General features: G+C 39.8%; 1 protein-coding gene across 1 annotated transcript in view; it reads left to right on the forward strand.

Annotated features, from left to right (window-relative positions):
• Positions 1-26,840, forward strand: part of sall1a (spalt-like transcription factor 1a) — a 369,520-nt gene that overhangs the window by 176,565 nt on the left and 166,115 nt on the right. The gene's annotated exons all lie outside the window — the stretch shown is intronic.

Raw genomic sequence — 26,840 nt, forward strand, 5'->3', positions numbered from 1 at the left:
GTGTGAGTGTGTGTGTGTGAGTGTGTGTGTGCGTCGAGAGACCCGAGGTTCCAGCTGGAACACCCGATTAATGCAGGATAGATGTCTGCGGCGCACAAGTGTGTAGGAAGAGGAGGAAGAAGTGCTCAGAGATGCTGGGACGCAGCCCGGAGCAGCAATCTGAGATCTCACGTCCTCCCTCTCTCTCTCTCTCTCTCTCTCTCCCTCTCTCTACACTCGTGTGTGTGTGTGTGTGTGTGCGTGTGCGTGTGCGAACACGGACGGACACAACCGGTGACAACGCGAGCCCGCCATGAATACACAACCGACTCGTGTTCGTTTAACTTCCGTCTACAACTTTATTTACCTCTCAACGTTTGCTAATAAATGTTTGCTAATAAAGTTGTGTTCGATTCAGATCAAAGGATGAAGAAATGTTTCTCTGTTTAAATGTGTTTTTTATAAAAATCCAAACTGTATTTATAGATACACAAGTGTATGTCTATTTTCAAACACAAAACCATGTGTAGGTGTACACACACAAAATCACAGGGAACAAACACAAACATACTGTAGAGAAACACACAAGAACTACAAAGGACTATGTTAGTGTGTGTAGACGCACACACACACACACTAACACACACACACACACATAGGGATTTAAAATAGACCAAAATAGATACAAACACAAACAATAAAAACTCAAGCACTCACTAGAAAAAGACACACACTCACAAACATACAAAAGGCAAAAACACGACTTCAGAGGTTCGTTGTAGAAAATAAAATGCACACACACTTGCAGTACATTTATCTAACACAAACAGTTTATTTAACACACACACACACACACACACACACACACACACACACACACACACACACACACACACACACACACACACACACACACACACACACACACACACACACACACAGTTGAACACAAATATAGTCACAAACGGTCACTAGAATCAGTGAAAAACACAAATACACTGATACAAGATTCATTAAAAAAACACACACGCACTTTCAGATACACACATCTGGCCACATACAAACACATCAGACTGATAAAGAGTTAAACATTAATATAAAACAATAACACACAACTACAGAGGTACAGAGTAGAAACACACACGCGCACACACATTCTTTCTCACAATCGTGCAGCAAAAAAACCAACACACTTATACAAGACTGAATGATATAACAAACACACACACACACACACACACACTTAACACATGCATCCCAGAGACAAACACAACAAACATATAAAGGTAAATGCAAACATAGATAAAGATTTGAAAAATATATACACTGACTACAATCAAGACACACACTCGCACAATCACACAAAGATAAGATAAAATTCACACATACGGACACACAAACACTAACTAGAATAAAGACACACACACAAACGGAACAACTGCAGAGGTACATAGTAGAAACACAAACACAAAGACATCGATACACTTGCAAACTCACACAGAGGATACGAACATACAATCACACACATGCAGCGAAAACACCAGCACACTTATAGACGCGTAACTACGACACACACCAAGTACACACTCACAAGATCGATCGATGCTGCAGAGAGGTGATCACATTCACAGATGCAGGCATACACACATTTTTAAATACACAAAATAACAGGAAGGGACACACACAATCATGGACACTAAGACACACAATTTACAAGCACAAAAGTCAAATAAATAATCACAAGCACGACCACAGTTATAAAGCCAGTAAAACAGACACACACACACACACACACACACACACACACACACACACACACACACACACACACACTGCATGGAATTTGATTTTCAAATCCAAGTTTGTGTTGCCGTCCGTGTTTGGAACTTTGTCATCTATTGTAAATAAATGTGTTTTTTATACCAGTGAGCAATAAAAATGGACAAAGCAACAACTCTGGTGTCACTTTGATCGCCCTCTGATGAATATGTTGTCATAAGCGTGTCTCTGAAACTAATGAGACTTGTTTTGTGTGTGTGTGTGTGTGTGTGAGTGTGTGTGTGTGTGTGTGTGTGCGTGGACGTCATCTATCCTGCCGCAGACGCGGCTACTGTGCGAAGGCAGCACGAGCGGAGACGGATCCTCATTAATCTGTGCTGACTGGCTGGAAATTGCATCTTTGTAATGAGTATTAGGTGTGCATCTACATGAATTAAAGTTCAATGAGCCTCTGATGGATCACCTCCTCCCAAATGATGCTCCTTCTGTGATCATTATTGTTTAAAAGTGACTCAATCATATCGGCATGATTAAAAGTCTACACTGCAGGAGGGGGGGGGAAGATAGAGCGAAGTCGTCCAAGGAACCTGGTTCTTATTTTCTGTTTTTGTCTTTTGCTTTTTCTTTTTGGCTTTTATTTATTGGATTCATGGTGAAAATGAAAGTCGTGGTGGAATCTCGGGGCTGATACCACTAAAAAGAGAAACCTCTGGACCTCTGCGACATTTGTGGGGGGACACCAACCTGGTATAGCTTTACGTCAGCAAACGTAGTTTCTTCTCGGACTATCTAGAAAAGAGGTGGAACTAAGACACGAGCAAAAACATATTTTTTACACTTCAAATAAGTCTTCCAATCGCATTCAAAGCTGTTTTTATTTGACTTTTATAATGGTGGAGAATCTGGTGATCACGAGGGCAACAATACGATATATTTTGATACTGTAGTAACAAGGATATATATGTAGTATTGTCGAGTACTTGACTCTGGTGAATTTACAGACCACATGACTCTTGACAAAGTCGTTACTGATTTCATTTGTTTCGAAAATATGTCCAAACATCATCTTTAAAAAGCTGCTGGAGTCGACTGTATCCTCTCGTCCTCAGTTATCGCTGGGATTTTCTCAGTACTTCATCTTTACTTTAAGCTCTAGCTAAGGATGTAATATCTGGGAACAGCTGGAAATTTTGTCGAAACCAAAAAATGAACAAAGTGAATGTTTACATGTTATTTGTAAATATAAATAAGTATTTTGTTTTATACACAATTTTTGAAATACAAACCACATAAATAAATATTAAAAAAAAATGTGATTTGAAAGCATAATTAAAAAAAAAAGTATAAAGATACACTGCTGTTGAATATTGATGTATTGAGTTCTTCTCAACAGGTGGGCCGCAACCCCCATTTGGGTCGCTGAGTGTTTTCAGTGGGTCTATGTCTGCCTTACTTTGGTTCTGAAGGGAAAACATTTTCTAATGTAGTGTCCAGAAGTTTTCCTGAACGTTGATGTTTCGATGGGAACAAACTTTCCTTTGTAAACTCGCGCGTTTCATTGGACCAACAACTGTGGACCAACATGGCGACTCAATCGTAGCTGCTATAGCTATACATCTGCGACCTTGACCGGTGTAAGTGACTTTGCCATCCAGAAGTTGAACTTCTTGCGTAAAGAAGTTTTCGCCACTGTCGGGTTACATATGCAGTTTGAACGTTTTTAGGGTCGGGACTTAATTAAATAATAAAATCAATCATTTAATCAAATAATGATAAATGATATAAATTATTGTATCGATAAAGCCTTTCTCTGACATAGTAAAGTGAGGTAAAGCATCGACAATAAAATGTGTATAAATATCGACATGGCCCCAATTTGCGTCTTATGGGCTTAACCCCTGATTGCACCTGATGGTTCACCTACAGCCCTGTGTCTCTGTCCTGCGCAATAATGTAATCCTGTACTTAGAAGTGGTACTGAGACAGAGTACTCGGGTTAATCACTCAGACGAAGTATTGATAAGAAGTTATGACACGTAATACTTGGACAATGTACTTAAGGTTGGGATTATTTTCAGAGTAATCTGTTCTTTTTTAGAGTTATAGACAAACATGTTTGTTCAATCAATAATGTTGTGCTGAGTAAGGATGTAACATGGTTTATAAATGAGAAAACTCTGTTCAAAAAATGCTGACCACGCAAAAATATTAAAGGGACATGGAAGTGAAGAAGAGAGTGCAGACGGGGTGGAATGACGTCGTTGCGAAGGGAATTGGATAAAAGATGGATTTACCAAGATAAAAAGGAGAAGATACTAGACTTCATTAGGCGGTCATAATGTTATGGCTGATTGATCTATCGGGGTTTTAATGTGCGGGATCAACTGTGCCCAAAAATTTGTCAGTGAACTCACTTAAAGGTCTCCTCGTCTCTGATCCTCGACTCCAGTTTTTATCTGTAAGTACAGACTCGTGTTGTTATTCACTATCTATGATGAGATATGTTTTTCCAGCGGACCACATGAAACGCCCGCGAAGGGTAAACAAGAGTGCAAAACGGGCCAAACTTTGAAGTCCGGGCCAAAAAGTCCAGGTGTTTTTACAGGGCATTGTGGCATTTATGTGGTCTAAAGTATACGTCTGGAGTCGCCTACGCGAGGAGTTTGCGAGAGACATCCCTGCCGGCTTCGAACTCCTCATCGTGGGCTGATGATTTTCTCGCTGCTAGTTTCCTTTCTAACGACCGAAACACAAGCAATTCTCTGCTCCACTAGCTTTTACATGCTATGCTGCCTTCTATTGTTTTCAAAACTGAATTCTGGCTGCACTTTTTTTTTTCGGCATGTGTGGTGGGTCGAGGGTTGGGGGGGGGGGGGCTCCGGAGAGATCCGGCCTCAGACCTCATCCCTGTGCATCTCGACATATTTACCGTACCTGTTCCGTTGTAATGTCTCTCTGGTAATTATACAGCCGAGCACCCTGTCGGGGTAATTATACTAAAAACACCCTCATTAGCAGCATCAAGATGTAAACCCCCAGAGGCCTTTGCTATCTTGTTCCTCGCGCACCCTCGGAAGGAAACTTGTTTGGATGGCTCCACTTCAGACTTTTCCACTCCTGCCGCCCCCCCCCCACCACCACCACCACCACCTCCAGTCTCCGTCAGCAGAGGATTGGCTGTGGAATGACGGTGTGTATCCAATCACCGCGGTTAGTTCTGGAGTAAATATTGGTTGCACAATGTAATAGTATAACATGATGCTTCCTCCAGATGACTTTCATACGTCCACCGTGCAATTCTGTCTGTTGGCGGGTCTGATATCTCTGGGGGGGAAATGATCCGAACTCGGCGAGGTCATCTGGTCAGGATGGAGTCGTGATGATGGCAGTTATTTTCTCCAGCATGATTGCCCCGGATTTTTCAACGTATCTGTTTTGTCCGCCACTGGTGGTCGGATCGATTCCTAAGACGTTGATTAGGTGCAACAGACGGGAATTGTCGATAACAATAATATTTGACAAACTAAAACCTAAAATATCTACAGTACTTTAATTTGTTTTGCAGTTTCGAGAGCCGCTGAATTTTCTACCATGTGGTTCCATAAACAAGCCAAAGTGAAATGTCTTTTTCAGTATTTGTGTCCAACTTTTTTTCATTGTCTTTAAAATAAATATTACATTATCAATCATTTAAAAAAAGTTTTACCGTTTTCAGGACAGTTTGTACAAACTTGCATAACTAAAAGGTTTATTTGAAGACCCACATCTGACCCATGGACTAGAATAGAAGTAGACCTAACTCACTATCACTTGCTGCCTTCCTGGGGAAGTTCCTCCTGGCTCTTCCATAAGAGAATACTGAGGCCTTCCCGGGCCAACCATAATGGATCTCCAGTTGCCTCTGGATCTGCCCCTGGGCCTCCTCCTACCTCCTGAAAGACGCCTCCACAAAGCAGGAACTAAAAGGAGCCACTGATTGGTGAGAGAGTGACGTCACTGAGGAGTCACCAACACCAGGAACGAACCATCCGTTCAAAAAAGAAACACAGCGAGAAGGAGTTTGGCATGTCCGAAAAAAAAGGGGTTCCGTGGTCTCTACGACATAAAGCCACGAGACGAGCAGCAAGTCCTCCATTGTGGTCGTCTATCATTGTGTCTCGTCAAAAGTGACGTAAGCGTGTTATGCTGCAGGTAAAAGGGTCGGTGGAACCACAACGGAGTGGATAAGGAGAGGAACTGTGAAAATGAGTCTCCTATAATCTCCCTGGTGAGTTTAGATTTCTGTTGTTAGTCCTGCTCCATGTTTCCCTTGCAAAGACCCCTAGATACTTGAACTCCTCCAGCTTGGACATTCCATCCTTTTTTTTAGTGTTATTACTGTTATTATGCTATTTTCAAAAAGAGCCATTACTCTAACCACGCCATCAAACTAACTGCAGGGTAAAGGCTTAAGACATCCTTCGTTTGTCTTCTTGGCCTCATCACTCAAGCTTTATGCCGGAACCTCATTTCTTCCTGCCTGCCTTTCGAAATGGCGCAAGGTAAACAGACGTTTCTCCCTGAGTCCACATCCTCGATGGTCCAACTTTCTACTAGGAAGTCTTGAAGTTTGGTCGGCTTCTGATTTTCCAATCTGAGGTTGCCAGAGCAAGTCCTCATCAACCTTCTGGATTCTCCTCCATGGTCACTCAAATCTCTCGTCTTAGCCCCTTCTTTTCTGAACCCTACTCGACTCTACCCTGTTTGTGTTGCGTTTCCACAAGCTTTGGTGGGTCAAACAAGGTACTATTTTTGGTTCCAAGCGAGTCGTGTCGGCGCCAAAAACTCAGACCAACATCCGGCCAGTGGTTGGTCAAAGAGTGACTTCACTGAAGAGTCAGAGCAGCTTGTGTCTCAACACCAGAAACCAACCCACCAAAAATTAAACTCTGCAAGAAGGAGTACGGTATGATGGTCCGAAAAGTCCTTTTTGGGTCTGGTAAGTACACCATTAACTTTAAGTTTAGCCGTGTAAAGAAACGACTGCCCCCACCTTCAACAGCTAGTGCTGTGTCTCATATCGCGTACTCAAAGTTAGTATTTTTAGTGCGTAAGTGCGTCTCAATTATTAGTATGCGAAATTTAGTGCGCCATGCACACTAAATTGGCGTACTAAAACACCCACAAAACTGAGTATGGTTTGATGTACACTTTCTACCCTAAACAGCTCCATCTTAGTGACATTTTAAACGGAAGTTACATCATATATAAATGCATATATATTCTATGTACTTACAGGTGTATTTTTCGGCGATAGTGTTCCTACAGCTGGTTAAAAATCATCGTCGTTAATAGTAGTAGAAGAAGATTAGAGTTTGATTTGAGACATACTATCAGTCGAGAATTTGTTACTAGTTAGTACATACACTATCCTGATGCATACTAACTTCTAGTATACTAAGAGAAGTATGCGATTTGAGACACAGCATAGGTAACACGGCTGGTGGCAACACCGTACAACAGAGTAGAAGTCGAGTCTCAGGCATTTTTTCGTTCCGAAAACAGGGGCCACTACGCCGTCGCTCCTTCAAAATGAACGCCACAACAACAAAAAGCAGCAACGCTCAACGGCTCCGCATTGCTCGGCAATTTGTTGCGTTTAAATAATTCAGCGGGCAGGCGTTTTAATGTCGGCGAGGACGTGTGAGCGAGCGGGCGCTCGCCTAATAGTCTCGCTGCATCTGCCGCTTTTATGACTGACACCGCAATAAGCAGATTGTCCAGATATTTATGCCGTCTGCACCAGCCAGAGATAATTAAAGTATATAAATTAATCAAGTGCAATTAATTAGAGACTTTATGTTCGCGGCAGTACATCTCCGCATGTATAATTTATATTTATTGATTTGTTTGCTTTCATTAGCCCATAAGATAACGGCACAAATGCATTAGAGGGGAAAATGCACAATTAGCATGCGGTCAGGGCCGCGGGGGTAATTGATAGATCGGCGTGCGCCCGCCGCAGATATAAAGCTGTGTAAACTGTCATAAGCGGTAACTAAATCGATGACTGATATTTCACGCCATATCTCCTCGCTTGATTAATGATGTTTTTTGAAACCCCTCGCTTAATGGGCCCCTGATAGGCGTGTGCGTGGAAATTTACTGTTTAATCAGGGGGGGGAAGGAATTTACTGCGGCGCAGAGGCCGCGTCGCGGCCGGTGGTAGAAATGTATGATTGGTCTCTGGAAGTGCTACGCCGATGTTATTTGCTCCCGTCAGCAGCCAATATGGCTGAAGCATCCAGAGCTTTGTGCTTCCCACTTGATTTTTTTCATTGACTGCGCTGCCATCGTTCATCACTGGCTGGTTGCCCTCCGTTCTGCAGAGCCCAGAGGAAAACAAGCTGCACAGTCAATAGTGGCTGATGCTTTCAGGGCGCTCGGGGGTCTCAGCTAGTTTGTAAAAAAAAAAAAGGTGCTGGAATGCAGGTTTCAGTAGGACCCGGGTCCTCTTCGAGAGATTGTTTTTATTTTTTTTTAGATACATTTAATCATCTACTACTTCTTATCTGTTGAGTTAATAGTCTTAATCTTCTACATCTTCTTACTCTATGTCTTCTTATTCTTTTTTATGTTTTATGTCTTCTTATTCTTTTTTTCACTAGTATGTCTTCTTAGTTATTTAATCTTTTTTCTTCATCAACTTTCTCCTTTTAGTCTTTCTCAGCTTATTTGTTGTCTTCTCTACTTTTTTTTATCTTGTTTGTCTTCCATGTCTTTTTATCTTTAATGTCTTTTTGACTTCTTAGTATTTTTCTCTTTTTGTGGTCTTCTTAGGTTTTTTTTTTCATCTTTCGTCTTCTTCGTCTTCTTATTCTTTATCTTTTATGTCTTAGTATTTTTGGTCTTTTTTTTATCTTTTATGTCTTCTATTTCTATTTTTTTTTAATATGTTATGTGTCTTCTTCGACTTTATCCTTTTAGTCTTTTTTGGCTTCTTTGTTTTCATTCTTTTAGTCTTTTTCTGCTTTAATTAATATTGTTTGTCTTCTACGTCTTCTTAGTCCTTTTCATCTTCTTTGTTGTCTTCTTAGTCTTCGTCTTTTTATGTCTTTTCCATCTTTGTCTTCTTAGTATTTTTCTTATTCTCTTCGATCTTCTGACTCTTCTCCAACTACTGTGGAAGTCCTCGTCATCTTTTTTTGCTTCTTAGTCTTTTTCTTCATCTTCTTCTTTATTTTGATCTTCTCAAGTTTTGTTCTACTTCTTGTTCTTCTCAGTCCTCTTCATCGTTCTTCAACTTCTTCGTCTATATCGCCTTCGATTTCATGCGTTCAAGTTTGGCCTCCGTGACTTTGTCCTTCCAAGTCATTTCCTGAAGTATTTTCATCTCTTTTACTCCTACCTTTCCTTCCCGTCAGTCGTCCACCCAGCCTGCACTCTCTTCTTCACCTCCCTCAATTCACCCTCCATAAACCTAGACTCTGTACTATCAAAGGTTAACACATGGTTGTCTTGTGGCCTGAGACGCTGTGGGTTCAAATCCAGCTCCAGATAAACTTGTGTCCTCGAGCAAGACGTTTAACCATGATTGCTCCTGATGGTTAGCTGGTGTGTTGCGTGGCAGCCTACTCCCATCAGTTTGTGATCTGCGTGAACGGATGACTGGGTGTCCTTGATGTAGGTTTGCTTAATGCGAAAATGTGAATCTTCTCGATTCTTCTTGGTCATTTGCACTTTGATGTTGCGTGCATTCACTTCCTCACATTCTTGAGCGGTACCAACTTTTAAAAAGACAAAATGCCAACTCGTAAAAATTCCACTCTGGTGCAGGAATCCAAAAGAGATCCAGAAATCATAACAATACGTCAACTTCCACATGCGTGGTCAACAAATGAAAAACCCTTTTGTCATGACACCACTGGGTTCCGTGCCCTTCACTGTCCTCACGAAGCCTGTAATGAAAAGCGTCGTCATCGACTCCCGTTTGGTGTGGCCGACATATTTTTCCGCTGCCGTCACGCCGTCTTGCGTCATCGATAATGTGGCTCCCAGCGATATAATTACTCCGAATAAGACGTGGGGTTTTTTTTATGGGCACCACATGTTGCTGTCGGGAAGCGGCTTCTGTGCGTTTCCGCTCTCGCGGCGTCGGGACGACTTTCTCCGGGCGGCCTCGGAGGTGGATCCTCTTGATGTTCTCGCCGCGTACAGTGATCCCGGGACATGAAAGTACAGGTGGGTGGGCATGGTTTGCCAGATTCTGGAAGCCCGGGTGTGTGTTGTGCGGCAGCTGCGTGCCAGACGCACATACATATTTGCTGCGTGTCTCATGCAATTTCCTCCCCTTATGTCACCGTAAATGCTCGCAGAGACGCCGCCCCCCTGTTTAAACTTGCAGATCCGCCGAGGACGAGCGGAAGAAAGTCGTTTGCCTTCGGGAATCTTACACCTGCTGGCGTCCACGACTGAAGCGTCGTCATTAGGATGTAGTCCGATGTGTTACAAAGATAGTGAACCTCCACACGTTTGTATGAATGAGAACTTTAGTAAATAAAACATTTAAAAGCTAAAAAAAGACATGAAGAAGGAAGAGAATTCATACTTTCCTCCTGCTGGTGCTCATGAGCAAAGCGGTTCTTCGAGAAATTCAACCGATGCCCCGGTCTTCAGGATCACATGATAATTGGACAAAATAGCTGAACAGACTTTATTTTTTATGTGTTTTATCAAATAAAAGGGAAGCTTCACCTTAAATCCGTCGCTTTTGTTGTTTGACTTCCTCTTGTCCTTTTACAGGGATTTTCCTTCTTCTTCTTCTTTGTCTGTGTTTTAAAAAGATGATCACATAGAAAACAAATATTTAATTTAAATGGTATCAGTTGTATTATATTATATTTTAAAATTATTTTTTTTATTTCTATTTAAAAAATGAATACTTATATAAATATAAATATATATACTGTATATATATCCGGCCAATGTTTCAAGTCAAGTTAATCAAATGAATGTTAATCTAAATTGATCAGAAACAATTCACACAACAAGTTATGTAAATAACATATATATATATATATATATATATATGTATATTACAACAATACCAAGCAATATTAACATAAAGTCAATAAAGGAGCAAAAAAATACTTCATAAAATAATGTATTTAAAATAATTAATTTTTTCTCTAAAACTTATTTGATTTTTAAAATCTTTATTACCTACTTTTGTTTATTTATTTTTAACTTTTAGATTCTTGTGGTGTTGATTTATTGAACGTCCTATCTTAGTAAGTTAATATAAAACAATAATCAATCAAGAATAACAATGAAATTAGCGACATGATTAAATACAAAAATTAACTATTAATTAAATTAAAAATTAAATGATGAAGAATTTAAAAAAATGTGTCAAAGGATAACAATAAACAATCAATTCAAAAATAAATAAATGGAATTAAATGTTGTCAGAATGAAGAAATCCACACACTCAATTTGTTTTTCTCTACTTATAATTGCTTTCAGTTAAAAAGGTTTATACTCTGTTGCGTCACTTAAAAGTCGGTCTCCAGTTTCATCTTCAACACCTTAAACGATTGTCTTCAGAAGCGTTTGACTCTCGAATCTGAGCATGTGATGGATTTCACTGAACGTTTTTGTCTGAAATCGAAGAGTAACAGAAACTGTTTGACCTTCCCGTCGCCTCTGCTGCTCCTTCTCTTTAGGTGGGACAGCTGGAGATGTTCGCTCCTCCGTCCTGCCGGAGAGAGTCCCGGCCGTGATAGCCCGGACCATCTTGACCCCGCTGGACCTCTGCGGCCCACAAACCCACAACAGACGATCTGATTTCCCTTCCAAAAGATCCCCAGAGAGTAAGTGATTCCATTTTTTTTTCTTGTGTGTGTGTGTGTGTGTGTGTGTAAACGTAAACTGCCGGACCTGACTGGGAGGTCAAATCAATCTCTGCTATTTATTACATAGAAATCTGACACCGTGACTTAAATGCTGCCCCTCTCTGGTGATTTACCGCCGTGTCTGCCTTACGTCTGCAGTGTGTGTGTGTGTGTGTGTGTGTGTATGTGTGTGTGTGTGTGTGTGAATGCCAGGGAGGTGGAGAGCGCCGGGTTTTATGACCGTTGTACCAAATTGTCCTTTTCTCCGACTTGTCTGTTGTAAACAAAGATGGGTTAATATGCTCCTCGGAGACAGTTTTATGTAAAGCTTTTAGCTCTGGTGTATGTATCATATTTACTGTAAGTACACTTCAAACACGAGGGCGGCTCAGGCTGTGGGAAGAGAAGGAAAAGAGTGAAGTGCGGGTCCGATTTTTTATTTTATTTATTTGAAGCCTTTTAATATGGAAAAAATGAGCTTTGAAACATGCCGGCGGACGTCAGGTCGACGACGTGTCTTCTCCGGGCCTCGCGATCTCCTGGAAGTAAATCTTCATCATCTCTCTCTCTCTCTCTCTCTCTCTCGGATCTGAGACTCTTCAGCAGATCAGAATCAGAAACAGCTTGATTTTCGACTATAAGCATTTTTGTTTTTGGATGTTTGTGACTCTTCAGGGATTTCTTGTTTTCTTCACTTTTATTATAGAATGGAAAAATAAATAACAAAGGAAACTAGAAAATGTGCATTTCCTGAAGAAAATGCAGTGTGAATGATTACTCTGTGAAGTGAAATACTTGAAAGTATTAGTATTCAAAGTAAAAACATGTTGAAACAGTTGAAATGATAATAAATCTTCTTCATAAAGAAGAAAGACTGATTGTGAAAATGTTGAAATAAAGTGAAAACGTTTGAGAAAGAAGAAAAAATAAGAAAAGGAAGACGAAGAAAATGGTATAATTTGCAGTAGAAGTAAAAGAAGTAGATGTAAAAGTAAAGAGGAGTAGGAGTCGTAGAATTAGCAGTGGGAGTAGAATAAATAGTATAGTAATTAGTAGTAGAAGTAGTGGGAGTAGATGAAGTAGTAGAAGTAGTCATAGAAGTAGTAGTGGGAGTAGCAGAAGCAGAATAAGTTGTAGAATTAGAATAAGAAGTAGTAAAAGTAGTAGTAGAAGTAGAAGTGGGAGTAGAAGAACAAGCATAAGTAGAATAAGTAGTATAAGTAGAATAATTAGTAGTATAAGTAGTAATGGGAATAGAATAAGTAGTAGAAGATGTATTAATAGTAGAAGTAGAGGAACTAGTAATAGTATAATTAGAAGAAGTAGTACCTAGTAACTTAAAATGTAAGGAAAAAAATCTGATATAACTGAAAATAGTTTTGATTACTCATAGTTTTCATTTGTGTTTTTTTTAACTGAACAGGCATAAAAAGTGGCCCTGGGGACCACCAGGGGCCGCTGACCATTCCACTGCAAACATAAATAGTCATATTCAAAAAAAAATCTTTTTTTAAGTACACATTTATTACTGCTTTAATAATTTCTTTAATGACTTTTGAGTTGTTAATGGAAAACCAGGAGGTTCCTCTCCTGAGATACCACTTCCAGCTCTTCCATAACCGTTACCAGACCAGGACATAGTCTCTCCAACAGGGTCCTGGGTCTACCCTAAGGTCTCTTAGACTCACCTGGAAAAACCCCTACATGAAGGCGTCCTGAGAAGCTGCCCGAGCTTTCTCTACTGGCTTCTCTCTAGTGGAGGATCTGGGGTCAAAGTTTGAGTCTCTCACCGATGACTGAGCTCTTCATCTCTCGGTCAGTGTCCAGACACCTTGAGGAGAACATTCAAGTGGTTCAAAGGTGACAGAGTTCTGGGAAGATGTTTCACTTCTCGACCAAGAAGTCTCTTCAGTTCCAGTTGAGCTGGACAGTTACTCATTTTTAGCAGGTTTTTATCCACGACCTTGATCTGTCGGTCACAACACAAAGTTCCTGACCATAGGAACATAGAACCACTGTTTCATCGTTTAACTTTTGTCTTCTGGCTCAGCTCTTTCTTCACCAGGACAGACACTACAGAGACCTCATTGTAAAGTCCTGGTTATTATAATATGAACTTTCAATGATTGAGTTGAAATGATGCATGAAGAAGAAAGAGTGATGGGAAAACGTTGAAATAAACTGAAAATGGTTTAGAAGAAGAAAAAAGTAGAATTTGTAGTAGAAGTAAAATAAGTAGAAGTAAAGAGAAGCAGTAGAAGTAGAATAAATAGTAGTAAAGAGAAGCAGTAGTAGAAGTAGTAGTGGTAATAAAATAAGTTGTAGAAGTAGTAGTGATAATAAAATCAGTAGTAGGGTAATTAGCAGAAGTAGTAGTGGGAATAGAATAAGTAGTAGAAGTAGTTTAATAAGTAATAGAAGAATTAGTAATAGAATAAGTAGTAGTAGAAGTAGTAGTGGGAATAAAATAAGTAGTAGAAGTAGTTTAATAATTAGTAGAATAATTAGTAATAGAATAAGTAGTAGTAGAAGTAGTAGTGGGAATAAAATAAGTAGTAGGGTTATTAGTAGGAGTAGTAGCAGAAGTAGTGGGAGTAGATGAAGTAGTGGAAGTAGAAGAAGTAGTAGAATAATTAGCAGAAGTAGAAGAAGTAGTAGAACAATTAGTAGTAGAAGAAGTAGTAGAAACAGTAGAAAAAGTAGTAATATAAGTAGAAGTGGGAGTAGAAGTTGTAGTAGTAGTAGTAGTTATTGGAGTAGAAGAAGTAGCAGAAGTAGAATAAGTAGTGAGGAATTAGTAGTAAGAAGTTGTTCAATGAGTAAAAAAAGAGTTCCTAAAGCACCATGTATGACTACAATAAGCACATTTTCAATTTCTTTCCCAACCACGTACTTGACTCCTCGAGCCTGCTGTGTTGTACAAAGATGTAATCGGGGCGAGAGCCTCGTTGCCAGGCTAATGAATTGGCGATGGAGAGAGAGGATCTTACGTAAACACCTCCGACGCGAGCTCGCCCGGCCTGGTTAGCTCCGTCCACGTAAACACGACGAGCGTCTGCGAAGGTTTGCGACGCAGAGAGACTCCAGAGCGAGCCTGTGGGAAGCAGAGCTCTGTTTACTGCGTGACAATGTGATATTGTGCGGCTCATGCTGTCTTAATTGGAAACAGTCTCGCCTTCACTAAAGGTGCACAAGATCCAAGACCCCCCCTCCCTCCCTCCTTCCGTCTGAAGAGCACTGAAACCCCCCGGAGCATTTCCTTAATCCCGCGGAAGATCCTGATCTCCCACCGCCGTCCTACCTGTGGACAAACAATGGATTTCTCCATAATAATAAGTTGAAGATTTCATTATGAGCGGCTAATGGACGGGCGGGTCCGGGGTCTGAGCAGATACTCCGAGGACGCTTCCTTTTGATCAGCAGCACAGGGTTAATCCATGCTAAGAAATAATGGAGGTTTAGCGAGCGGGGATGGGTGGGGGGGGCGGCGAGGGTGGGGGGCGAGTATCGAGCCGGGGCTGAATTTACAGCCGAGAGGGCTCAGTAAAAGGATGATTTTTAGAGCCTCTCGCTGAGTATTGAAGGGAAGACTGTCTGACAAGTCATCAATGTGCCTCAGCGCCGAACTAAACTAATGAAAGCTGCATTTGATCTTCTTCGAAGAGGTTCAATACCACTCCTGCTATTATTTAAGTCCTCGGCTTCACCCAAACCTGTTTTCAGGGGGGGGGGGATCGTTAAGTTGCACACCGAAGTAAACTGTGTTCGCAGGTATCGGACGAGGGAGGAAATATCTAAAGTGCTTATAATGTTTCCCCGTTGATTGCGTCCGATAGACACTTCCTGAGGCGTTTTTTTCGTCGGATCGCTCTCGCTCCGGAACTGAAGGAACTGTGAGTTCTTATAGTGGCACGAGCGGCCATGAGTCGATTCAGAAGGTGAGACGTGTTTAACTGGTATTAGGTCGGGAAGCTACGAGATACACAATATTATTATTATTATTATTATTATTATTATTATTTCTGTCAAGTTATACTTGGAAAAAATCTCTTTTCTCAATCAGTTGATTTCAGTTAATTTCAGGACCAATGACAAGATTTTTAATATCAATGATCAAACAAACGTCTCATTAGATCACAAACAAAATGATATCTGGTCAATTAATAAAAGCATTTTATCCATTAATTTTCTGTGCTGCTTATACACTTGGAGGCGGTTCTTCAGGTGAGAGGTGGGGGGTGGACACCCTGGAAAGGATGCCAGTCCATCGCAGGGCACACAAAGACGTACAACCATTCACACACACTTTAATACCTATGGACAATTTCCACCAAGTTCTCAATCAACCTCTGTATGTCTTTGGACTGTGGGAGGAAACCGGAGTGCCCGGAGTAAACCCACCAAACATCTGGGGGGAACATACAAACTCCACATGAGGCGATCACAGATCCCACTGCGCCACAGTGAACCCCATGTTCACTTTATTCACAATAGAAAATGATCTTAAGCCCCGCCCACGGAAAACTTTTTTTTTTTCTGGAGATTTCATCTTGTTTACCATAACCACACCCACTTAAAGCTTTGAGGTTTAACACATATCCAGGAAGTCTCCTCCTCCAATGGACTCGTTGTACAATCAAAGCGGGTCGTGATTACAGCTGACAGGAGGAGGAGTGAAGCCATTATTACGTCATAATGGACTCCGCTCTCGTAACCTCTCGTTCGCCCAGATTTCAGACGGGGGAGAACTTTATAAAGTAATACGTTGAAAACATGGTCATGATGAGAAACATTCAACATTTGAAACATGTGAGTCAGGAGAGTTGAGTTTTAATCGACCACAATAGCGGTACAAAAGTCAATAAAAGAAGCTCGTGATACTTTATCTTTTCATTAGTACTTGCTTCACCTCTAGAGTTTTCTTTGAGTTGATTTGCCTGAAATTAAACTTCCCTGAGAACTTTCACTCGTTCCGGGGAACAGTGTAGCTCTTGGCGCTCTGTTAGTCGAACCCTGTGGTTCGCTGATGAAAAAAACTTCCTGCCTTTTATTGTTGGTCATCAAGCGAGTTCATTTGGGTACTCAACAGAGGAACTGGTCGAGCCATCTTTTATGGTATTAAACAATGTTGTGGTTTTGTCAAACAGAAGCATGAATAACAGAAAATACACACAGTTTTTGAGAACCAACTGTTCTTTCTTTTTATTTTAAGCGAAGGACACAAAGTGCTTCCATACTGTTCTGGGCTGAGCACCTACTGTGATTTTCTTTGAACCGTTTTGCTAAAAATGTACTTGTTTTTTAAAAAACAGACAATGTTGTGGTTGGTCCAAGTGCTAGCATGTACTTGCTAGCTTGTGCCCGATGGACTTGCTAACATTAGAAGATGCTAAACACTTGTACACAAATAAGTACGTTTAATAGTCAAACTCAGGCCTAATTCGTACCAGCAGGTCATTGCAAAAAGTTGAATTCTAGTTTTACAATGTATCTACATTTCAGAACCTGTCATATGATGCCCTTCAAAAATATGTTTTTCTTGAGTCCCTGGTGAAAGAGTATTTTTCGGTACTTATTTTCTCACTCCCATGTTTCAAATGTAGAAGTCTTCCTCTCCAAGACGCAGTAAGTCCCTCATCATGACCATGTTTTGAACTCATTACTTTATAAAGTTTGTCTGAAATCTGGGCGAACGAAAGGTTACGAGAGCGTAGTCCATTATGTCATAATAATCGCTTCACTCCTCCTCCAGCCAGCTGTAATCACGCTTTGTTTATACAACAACTCCCTTGGATGCGGAGACTTCCGGGATTGATGACTCCCGGTGACCAACCTTGATGCTTGACCAATCACAGCAGAGTGGGCGTGGTTATGAAGAAGATTTATTCTCCAGGAAAAAAAAAGGGTTGTCAGTGGGTGGGGCTTAAGGTCATTTTCTAATGTCAATATTTCAATAAAGTTTTCTACTACACGATCAATAAAGTTACCTAAGTACTGATGATACGATGAAGTCCAAGTCAAGTCGTTGAAACTGCTTCTAACACAGATCCTCCTAAAACGCCCTGAACCGCAGACCCACTTAATTTTGTTCAGTGCCAGTTAAGGTCACGGAAACACGACTCGTATCTCCAAAGAGCACGAGCGAGAGGCGACCCATCCTTGCACTGGAAGCGCCCGTGACTCAAGGTTATGTTCACTGAAACATGCTGAAGTAATAATATAAACACCGTGATAAAGCTGCAGTTCGGAGGATTCCAGTCATAAATCTGGCCAGAGGGGCTCGACTGAAACGTGCGACGACATCAAGTGGCTGTTAGTGTAAAAGTCTGCCGTTATACATCTGCTCCGCATCTACACGGCTTACGCTCGCTGGCGTCTCCGGGGGTTTCTTTTTTTAATGAATTGTGTCAGCGGGCCAGTAAAACATCTCAACGGAAGCGTGATTCATATTTTCTATCCATAACTTCATTAAAAAAAACCATCTATTTTTACGACTGTCACAGATGTCGAAGGAAGTGTTTGTGGGAAGACTTGGTTAAAGAAGTTTAAATGACTTTCAGATTATAATCTGTTTTAAGGTCAATGACTTCATAAACTTTGAAGTACCTTTGAAGTCCTACCTGCGTGCTCTACAGTTTATGTTTATGTACAAGTGTGGAAGTAGTCATGTATAGTATTTGTTAGTTTTAATTAATTATTACTTGTCATCATTGTATTATTTTATTGATCAAAAACTAAAAAGAATAAATAAATACATTTGGGGGGGTTTAATCCTTTCTTCTCTCAACAGAAATAGATTGGATAGATGGATGGATGGATAAATGGATGGATTGATGGATTGATGGATAAATGGATGGATGGATGGATGATGGATGATGGATAGATAGATGGATGGATGGATGATGGATAGATGGATGGATGGATGATGGATAGATGGATGGATGATAGAAGGATAGATGGATGGATGGGTAAATGGATGGATGAATAGATGGATGGATGGATGATGGATAGATAGATGGATGGATGGATGATGGATAGATAGATAGATAGATAGATAGATAGATAGATAGATAGATAGATAGATAGATAGATGGATAGATGGATGATGGATAGATAGATGGATGGATGGATAGATGGATGATGGATAGATAGATAGATGGATGGATGATGGATAGATGGATGGATGGATGGATGATAAAAGGATAGATGGATGGATGGATAAATGGATGGATGAATAGATGGATGGATAAATGGATGGATGGATGGATGGATGATGGATAGATTGATGGATGGATGGATGGATGGATAAATGGATGGATGGAAAGATGGATCAACTTGAACAATATACTCCATCGTTGAGAGATGATCAAATAATAAAGATAGCCTCATCAAACGTTATCTTTCATATAGCTTTGATTTTATAGTTAAGATGGAACAGACTTTAAAGAAAGAGAAATAAATCATAATAATTCACAGTAAAACCTCACAAAAATCCACAAAAGATTCTCACCTAGTGAGCTAATGGCTGCATTCAAGAAACACTATTTCTAATTAATTTTACTTAATTAAAATATATACAGTATGTTTGTAATGTTTTTGTTGTATTTCAAAATGAGAAGTTAATATAATTGGGATCACTGTTAGAAGTGTTTTAGCCATTTAAATAAAATGTATTATGGTTACTATTTACTTTGAGGACTAATCTTTATTCTGGTTCTAGTAGAAATCGAATATTTTTTCTTTCTGTGTATTGTAAATGTTCACGTTGTATGGTAGTACAGGTGACCATAAGTATAACACAAGGTATGTCCAAACATTATTTTCACTTAGGCCGTGAGCTCCGTAACAAACTATATCATTTAACAATAGCAATTAAATTGTACAAAATGCATTAAAACGAAACATTAAAACACAAAATGAAGGTACTTAGTACCCTGTTCATTTTTAACTTAAATACAGTATTTGTATTGTGTATGATTTTCTGCTAGAGATTCATCGATTCTACTCTTACACATAGAACATTCCCTCCTTTGACTTGAATGTGTGGAAACCCTTGTTTTAAACTATAAAAAATAAAAATAATAAAATAAAAATAAAACTATTCAAAATATTATGTATTTATTATCTATATATAACATATTAGCACTGTTTTTAACTTATTTATATTATAGTTTTATATACATTCATTATTATATGCAATATTTAAAACGTTATTTATTTATTCTGTTTATACTATATTGCACTATTTTTAACTTATTAATATTTATATTTATTCTTTTTATATATACATTCATTCATACATGCTTTGTTTTTAACGGTTGCCAAGCAACAACATTTCTTTGCCAGTTTCACTGCTGAGTTTTCTGTGCAAAGAAAGTCTAAAAAGAGACGATTTACACAAATATATTTACTTCAAGATATTATGTCTTAGATGAGTATTGGTTCCTTTTAGTGTAATGGTTATAAAATAATCAAAAAATATTTGATTCGTGTGTATTCAAAGACGGTTTTACACGACGATCTGAGCCAGAATAAAGTATTTCCTCGTCAGACGATCACACAGTTGATAAAACATATATTCCCTGCCTTGCTCAACGGCGTCCACGACAGCATCAGGACATGGTTCCTGCTAATCCTCCCTCATACACACTCCTAATTAATCCTGATTACCACTTTTTTTTTTAATCGCTCCTGTTCAGACTTCCTGTGGCATTAAGCGACACTTCCTAATGAATTAAACCCCGAAAATTTACAATCGGAACCTTCTATTGCCTGGAGTTGAGCCTTTCCAGCCTCGGAACCGTCGGTCCCACGAGGGAGCGTCTGTCAGTGGCGTGTGGTCTCACTCCACACTAGTTAACTGCTAAACGCCGGGGTCACACCTGCGCCCCTTTTTTTTACGGCGTCTGGCAAATCAGTGGGGTTAGTGTTGCGATGGGATGGGGGGGGGGTGGTCCGGCAGTACAACTCGCTTCTGTCACTTTATTTGATTGTGTGAATTTATGATTTAAAAAAAACTAAAACTCCCACAATCCTCTCCGCCTCACCCGGACCCCCCTGCCTAGTCATGTGGTTAATCCAATGAAATGTTTGGCCGCCGATCCCGCCCTTTACTTCCGGGTCACCTGCTGACCACGAGGGGTTCGAGACCACGACAATTATACCCCCCTCGTCGTCCCCGGAAAAGATGGGAATCCTACCGAACCGTGATTGTTTCTACGATGAGATGGGAAGATCCCCCTCCCGACGCCATACGTCGCTGGAAAGCAATAGCCGTCGCCCGCCCGCCCCGGGTTGACGCGCCTCTGATCGGCCAAATGAAGGCTCCTGGCGTTTGTCACGGAGTGGAGATTGCTTATCGATCTATATCAAAATATTCATGCTAATCCCGCCGCGGCGGAGACTATTTTCAAGCCCGGGTTAGCAATCAAGAGCCGCCCGGTCCTGTCGGGTGCAATTCTGCGAGCTCTGGGAAGTCTAATCAGCGCCGGGTCCTGCAGTCAAAGGCACTTTGCCGTTCGGACCCGGACCCCTGACGTTGATGGAGGAGTCCAGAGAAAGGTGTTGACAAACCAAATTGTTTGTTCCAGCACTATTTTGCTAGAGATCAAGTCCAGAGTAATGTGCAGTGAATTTGTTCATTACTAGCAAAGAGGAGGGGGGGGGGTGGTTTCGGGGTTTTCGACATTGCTGCCGGATGATGGGTGGTGAAGGGTCGGGGGGGGACGGGGGTGGGGTGTCGGGGAAGTGTCAGGACTGTGTCTCCTGTGGTTGGGGGGGATGGATTGTCCAGGTCAGGGTAGTTGGACAATTTTAGCGAGTGATTTCTAAGAATGAAAGAAATGTTTTTGCACGAGTCACACTTGGGGGGTAAAAAAAAAGAAGCTACAATTACACTAAAAAAATCTGCGATAGAGAGAGGCTGTGATATGTGAACCACTTTACATTTTACATTTTTAAAAATGTGGTTAACCTAATCCTGACAATGTCAACAAAGCATTGCATTGCCTTAACTGCTCTTACAATTAAGTTCCAAGGCCATAAGCATTCTATGGTATTTAGGAGCTTCAGGTCATGATAATCTTATCAGGATGTGGCGTATAGGTGTAGTTACTACAATTTGGTTCTTTCAGAGCAATGACTGAAATGCTTCAGAAGTTTGTCTTTTCAGTGTGTTCAGGTGCAGAGAAGATAATCACGTCAACTAAACATGATAGTGCTGCTGCTGATTGGCTATAAGGTTCATGGATGGAGGGATGTTAGGGCTTCCAGGTCGGGGGGGAGCCAACTTGTGTTGAGTTTGTATGATTGCGTGGGTTTACTCCCGGCACTCCGGTTTCCTCCCATAGTCCAAAAACATACAGAGGTTGATTATGAATTTGGGGAAATATTACGTAGGTATAAGTGTTTGTGAATGGTAGTGTGTCCCGCGACAGACTGGTGTCCTGTCCAGGGTGTCCCCCGCCACACCCTATACTGTATATCACAAGATTGATGCAAAGTTCGTCCATCTGCAAATAATGGTTGAGGCATCAAGTGATACTAAGATCTATGATAATGTGTGTCTGTGTTGTGATTGTGTGATCGGCTTCAATTTTAAAATAACTTATGTCGAGTCTCGTTCACTAAAAATGTTTAAGAATAAAAAATTGACATTCAAAAATAGACCGTTTTTTACCTAACATATTGTGATTTTTAGACAATAGACACTGAAAATGATTAGTTATTTTTCTCTGTAAGAAAGTGGATATCATTTTTTTTTTTTTTTAATCAAAAATCATTGTTTAGGAACTAGTAATTAAGTAATTAATCTAAAATCTTCAACTGATTAAGCCCTAATTGTGTAGCTTTTTAAAAAAAAAAAAGAATCCTGGTGTCACACTTAATCATCCTAGTTAAGTTAAGTTTATTGTTTTTGAATTTTGAAAATACCTTTGATGTTTTGTTCACAGTTAAGTATCTTCTCCTGCAAATGAATAAATATGTTTGTTTTTTTATTAAAGAATAATTTTCTTAATAGTAAAAGAGAGTTTTATTTTTTCAGTCTAAAATTATTTTGGATAAATATTAGCATTATTAGATTTATTTACTGTTTTTGAAGGAATATGCTAAATAAATTACCAAATAAATAATATAAAATAAAATAAATAATCACTGAATAAATAAAAATAGAGATAACTTTCAACTATTTTTCATACATAATACTCTGCATTTATTCTTTGACTCTTGATGTCTTCCTTTTAATTTTTTGTTTGTTATCATCCAAAATAAGTCTTACAAAAAATGTATGAAAATAAAACTTGCATTTGTATCTAAAAGCCAGTAAAGTGACCTTCATTATAATATCATTACTTTGGAATTAAAAATGTGATACTTCAGTCGAACAAATACCTTCAGTAAAGGTATTAATGTATTATAAACCGAACTATACGATATAAACGCCGTCCTTATGTAACGTCCAGGATCATCTGAACCTTCTCGCTCCGTTGCTCAGCACCAGCGATACATCATGTCGAGGCGGAGCTCGGCTCAGGTGAGGTACAGTCATGTCGGAGGTGAGGGAACATTAAGTATTAATCTCCACCTGACACTAATACTTGATGTATGATTGACCCTAAAGCAGGACGCCGCACATTACGATTCCCGCCATATGGCGAGACATTAGCCCTTCCACCCCGCGGCGGGATAATCTCTCGGCCCTGGCAACGCTTTTTCCTCGCAGATTTCTTTGCACAATAATTGCATGACAGTATTAACGTATCGGGACAGATTTAGATCCTGCGTCACTGGACAGAGAAGGAGCTTTTGCCGGAGGAAGTAAAGAAACATAATCTGCGGTGATCAAGAAAGCCGAGCAGCCGCCGTCCTTTAAACGCACCGTTCATTATTCATGTCTGTTTTGGTTTTTCACGATCGGCTCGCACCGGTTCTGACCGACATGTTGATGCTGTTTCCTTCTGAGCTGCTAGAATGTTAAGATCCATCCAGAATATGTGCAAGTTTAAATATAATTTAATCACCTTAAGAAGGTTTTGTAACTGTTTTAATCCATTTTACTTAAGAAACAAACATGTTTCCATTTGGATCCACAGATCTTTTGAAGGGATTATTGTGTCTCCGTCACAAGCTCGGCTAATTTCGTTATTCATTTGCAAAGTGTGTTGTCTAAGCATGTTCGGTGTCGTAATAAGCTCATTTAAGTTAAGTTTTAAATCTAAAAATACGTCTATTTACATTGATTAAATACAAGTAAGGCGTTCATATTATGCAGTGGAAATAAGAGCCTTTTAAAGAGGTCAAAGGTCATTGTAGTTTTTCTTAATTTTTCCATTTCTAACTATTACATTAATCTTCCAATAGTTTGTTCTCAACAATGAACTACTTTTTTCTTTTGTCTTCTCTTGAGTCGTATCTTCGTCTCGTTGCACAGTCAGTGTAAAAATACGTTTCACACCGAGTCTCAGATGGTTTCTCCGACTTACCTGGAATAGGATTCCGAAAAAAAAAACACCTTTTTCTCTTATTTTAAACCTCACACCAGTTTTGCTCACAACCAAAAGTGAATGTGTTTTTTGGAAGATGTGTGATGAGTTGGTGAACTAACCCCCATTTTTAAAGTTATTTCTTGAGTTAAAAGTGAAATTTTTCGATTCCACCGAACACTTTACTTTTGTAACTCGTTTCCTGCCTGAAGTGCAACACCAGAGCCGTGCTATGATGTGAATACAATATAAATCAATACTATTTTTAGTCTAAAAAATAACACTTATCGCTGCTTTTAGCTTGAGTCCGGGTTAATGCTTATCGTTGACATACATTTGTGGAAAATACAATGTTACAAAGTTCGCAAAATCTTCCCCGGCAAAAAGCCTTCATAGGATGATTTTGAGTGACTTGATAACACTTTTTATCTGTTTTTGACGCGTGACAGTTGATCTTAAGATAATGAATAAAGAGTCAAATTCTTCTATTAAACTATACTTTAAGGTACTTTAAAGCCTATGACGACCGCCTACATTGTGACAAGAAATTCATAGCCATGAAATGATGGAAGTTGTTGTTGGTTCGACGCCCACATAAACCCCAAACATATCAATATACTGATGAAATTAACACAAAAAGATTGGGGGAAAAAAGTGGTAAAAGTGACCTTTTCAGGACCTCCCTGACCTCTCGCCCCAAGGAGCTGGGATTGACCCATGACCCCCCAAAGTGAATCAGCTGCAAAAAAAACATAACAAACGGATACAAAAATGAAATCACAAGTTTACCACCTTTTCTCCTCTAAGTACACATTAGGTTCTCTGAGGTTACTCTTGAAACGTCGAATCAATTCAGCGAGTTCTCCGCCGCGTCCCGTGAAATATTCCTCCTCCTCTGCAGTTATTGCATAAAACCTGCTATTAGCAGCATTATTGCTACTGTTGTCTGACGCTCTCGCCGAGGCCCTGATTTACGCGGCACTTACGCTCATAACGCTACACTCCATGTTTTTGTGTACTTAACGAAGATTTACTTTTGGGGGGCTGGGGTGGGGTGGGGGGGTTACCGTGCCTGATATTTAGTTTATATGGATCGTTATTATTCATCCGAACACAGGCCCGGGCGAGTGCATAACCATATTTTATTTGATTATTGCGGCAGTTAAAAGCATCTTAGCTCCCCCCGCGGGCGTAGCTCTTCATAAAGAATGCGTAGAGCGCTGGTTTACGGCGTGGGTTGTCGCTCCCGTGGATCCTTCACGACCTTAAATACCCCCTTGTTCCGACGCAGCCTTTGTCACCTGGAAGAAAAAAAAAAAAAGTGCTAATCCAAGAAGAGGCTTAACCTCGAGCGAGTATATACAACTAATGCTAACACTAATCCTGTTTTTGACTGATTGGGATCGAAAAGGTTTTGTTTTTTTATTTCCGCGGAGAGGCTTCGGATACAAACAAAAAAAACGGGGTGACCCGGCGAGTTTGTGCGTGACACGCAGGAGCGAGATGAGTGTGACATATGTCAGGATGTGGGGCGCAGGTGTCGCCCCGGCTCGGGCGCTCCTGCCTGTCACCTTGTGAATAAACAGCAGTTGTTGGGCGCAGGAAGGCGGCGGCGGCTGATTCATGCGAGGCTTCGGCAGATGGATGTACTTTTTCATATGTGTAAATAGTTGCAGCCGGCGATTAACATACCTCCGTGCAGATGGCCGACCGTAATAAAGTACAGGCGATAAAACAAGCCTCGGCGACGCCGAGCCGATGTTTGTTCATTTTTTACATACAGTGCAATATGTTGCGTAGCACAAGGGCACAATAACTAGTGGGGATATTTAGGAGCGCTTGTTCTTCCTGAATAGTAAACAGTTTTAATGCTGCCGTAAAAGCAGTTTGATCCGGTTTTTTGGCAGAAGTTGGAATCTTCTTCCGGGCGAGTTAAAAAAAAAATTGCGGCGGAATTGATTTTTGACTGAAAGAGAAAAAGTTTTGCCAGTGGCGTCCATGCACGTTTATGATAGATGTCCTTTGAAAATAAAAATTGTAGTTTCAAGTTTTTTTTTGCTTTTTATTTCTGTCACCTGCTGAGATGATGCTTGGCTGCTTCTTTTAGAAACTTATAACTTAAAAATATTTAGTTGTATGAGTTTTGAACCTAATTATACGAATTACCTTCATTTGTTTAAAAACATTTTTGTATATTATGTTTTGCATATTCATGTTTTTTTTTCAAAATTTACAAAAATGTTTTTTTCATTTACAAGTTTGTTAAAGATTTCCCCAAAAAATCTTAAGTACTTTTTTATGAAACTTTTCTTAGAAATCATTCAATAATTAAGAATATATAGTTATATGATTTATTTTCTACAGTTTTGAAACCAATCATAAACTGCATACTGCCTTCATTTATTTTTTTTATTTTTTATTTATATTTTCTAACAATTTCTCAAAATTAAGAAAAAGGTATGGAAAATCTGAAAATTTTTGGAAGATTTAGTTTCGAGTTATATGGTTAATGCTTCTTATTCATGTAGTTGTTTGGTTTTCTTTCTTTTTTTACACTTTTTAACCAATTACTGCCTCAATTAATTAATATTCTTTGCAATTTATGTTTTTGCAAAATTATAATATTTTACTATATTATGCTTTTTATTCCTGTCACTTGCTGATCTGATGCTTGGCTGCTTCTTTTAGAAACTTAGTTAAAATATATAGTTGTATTTTGTTTTTTAAT

Source organism: Callionymus lyra, chromosome 6 (genome assembly GCF_982586985.1).
Source record: "Callionymus lyra chromosome 6, fCalLyr1.hap1.1, whole genome shotgun sequence".
NCBI classification, from domain to species: domain Eukaryota; kingdom Metazoa; phylum Chordata; class Actinopteri; order Syngnathiformes; family Callionymidae; genus Callionymus; species Callionymus lyra.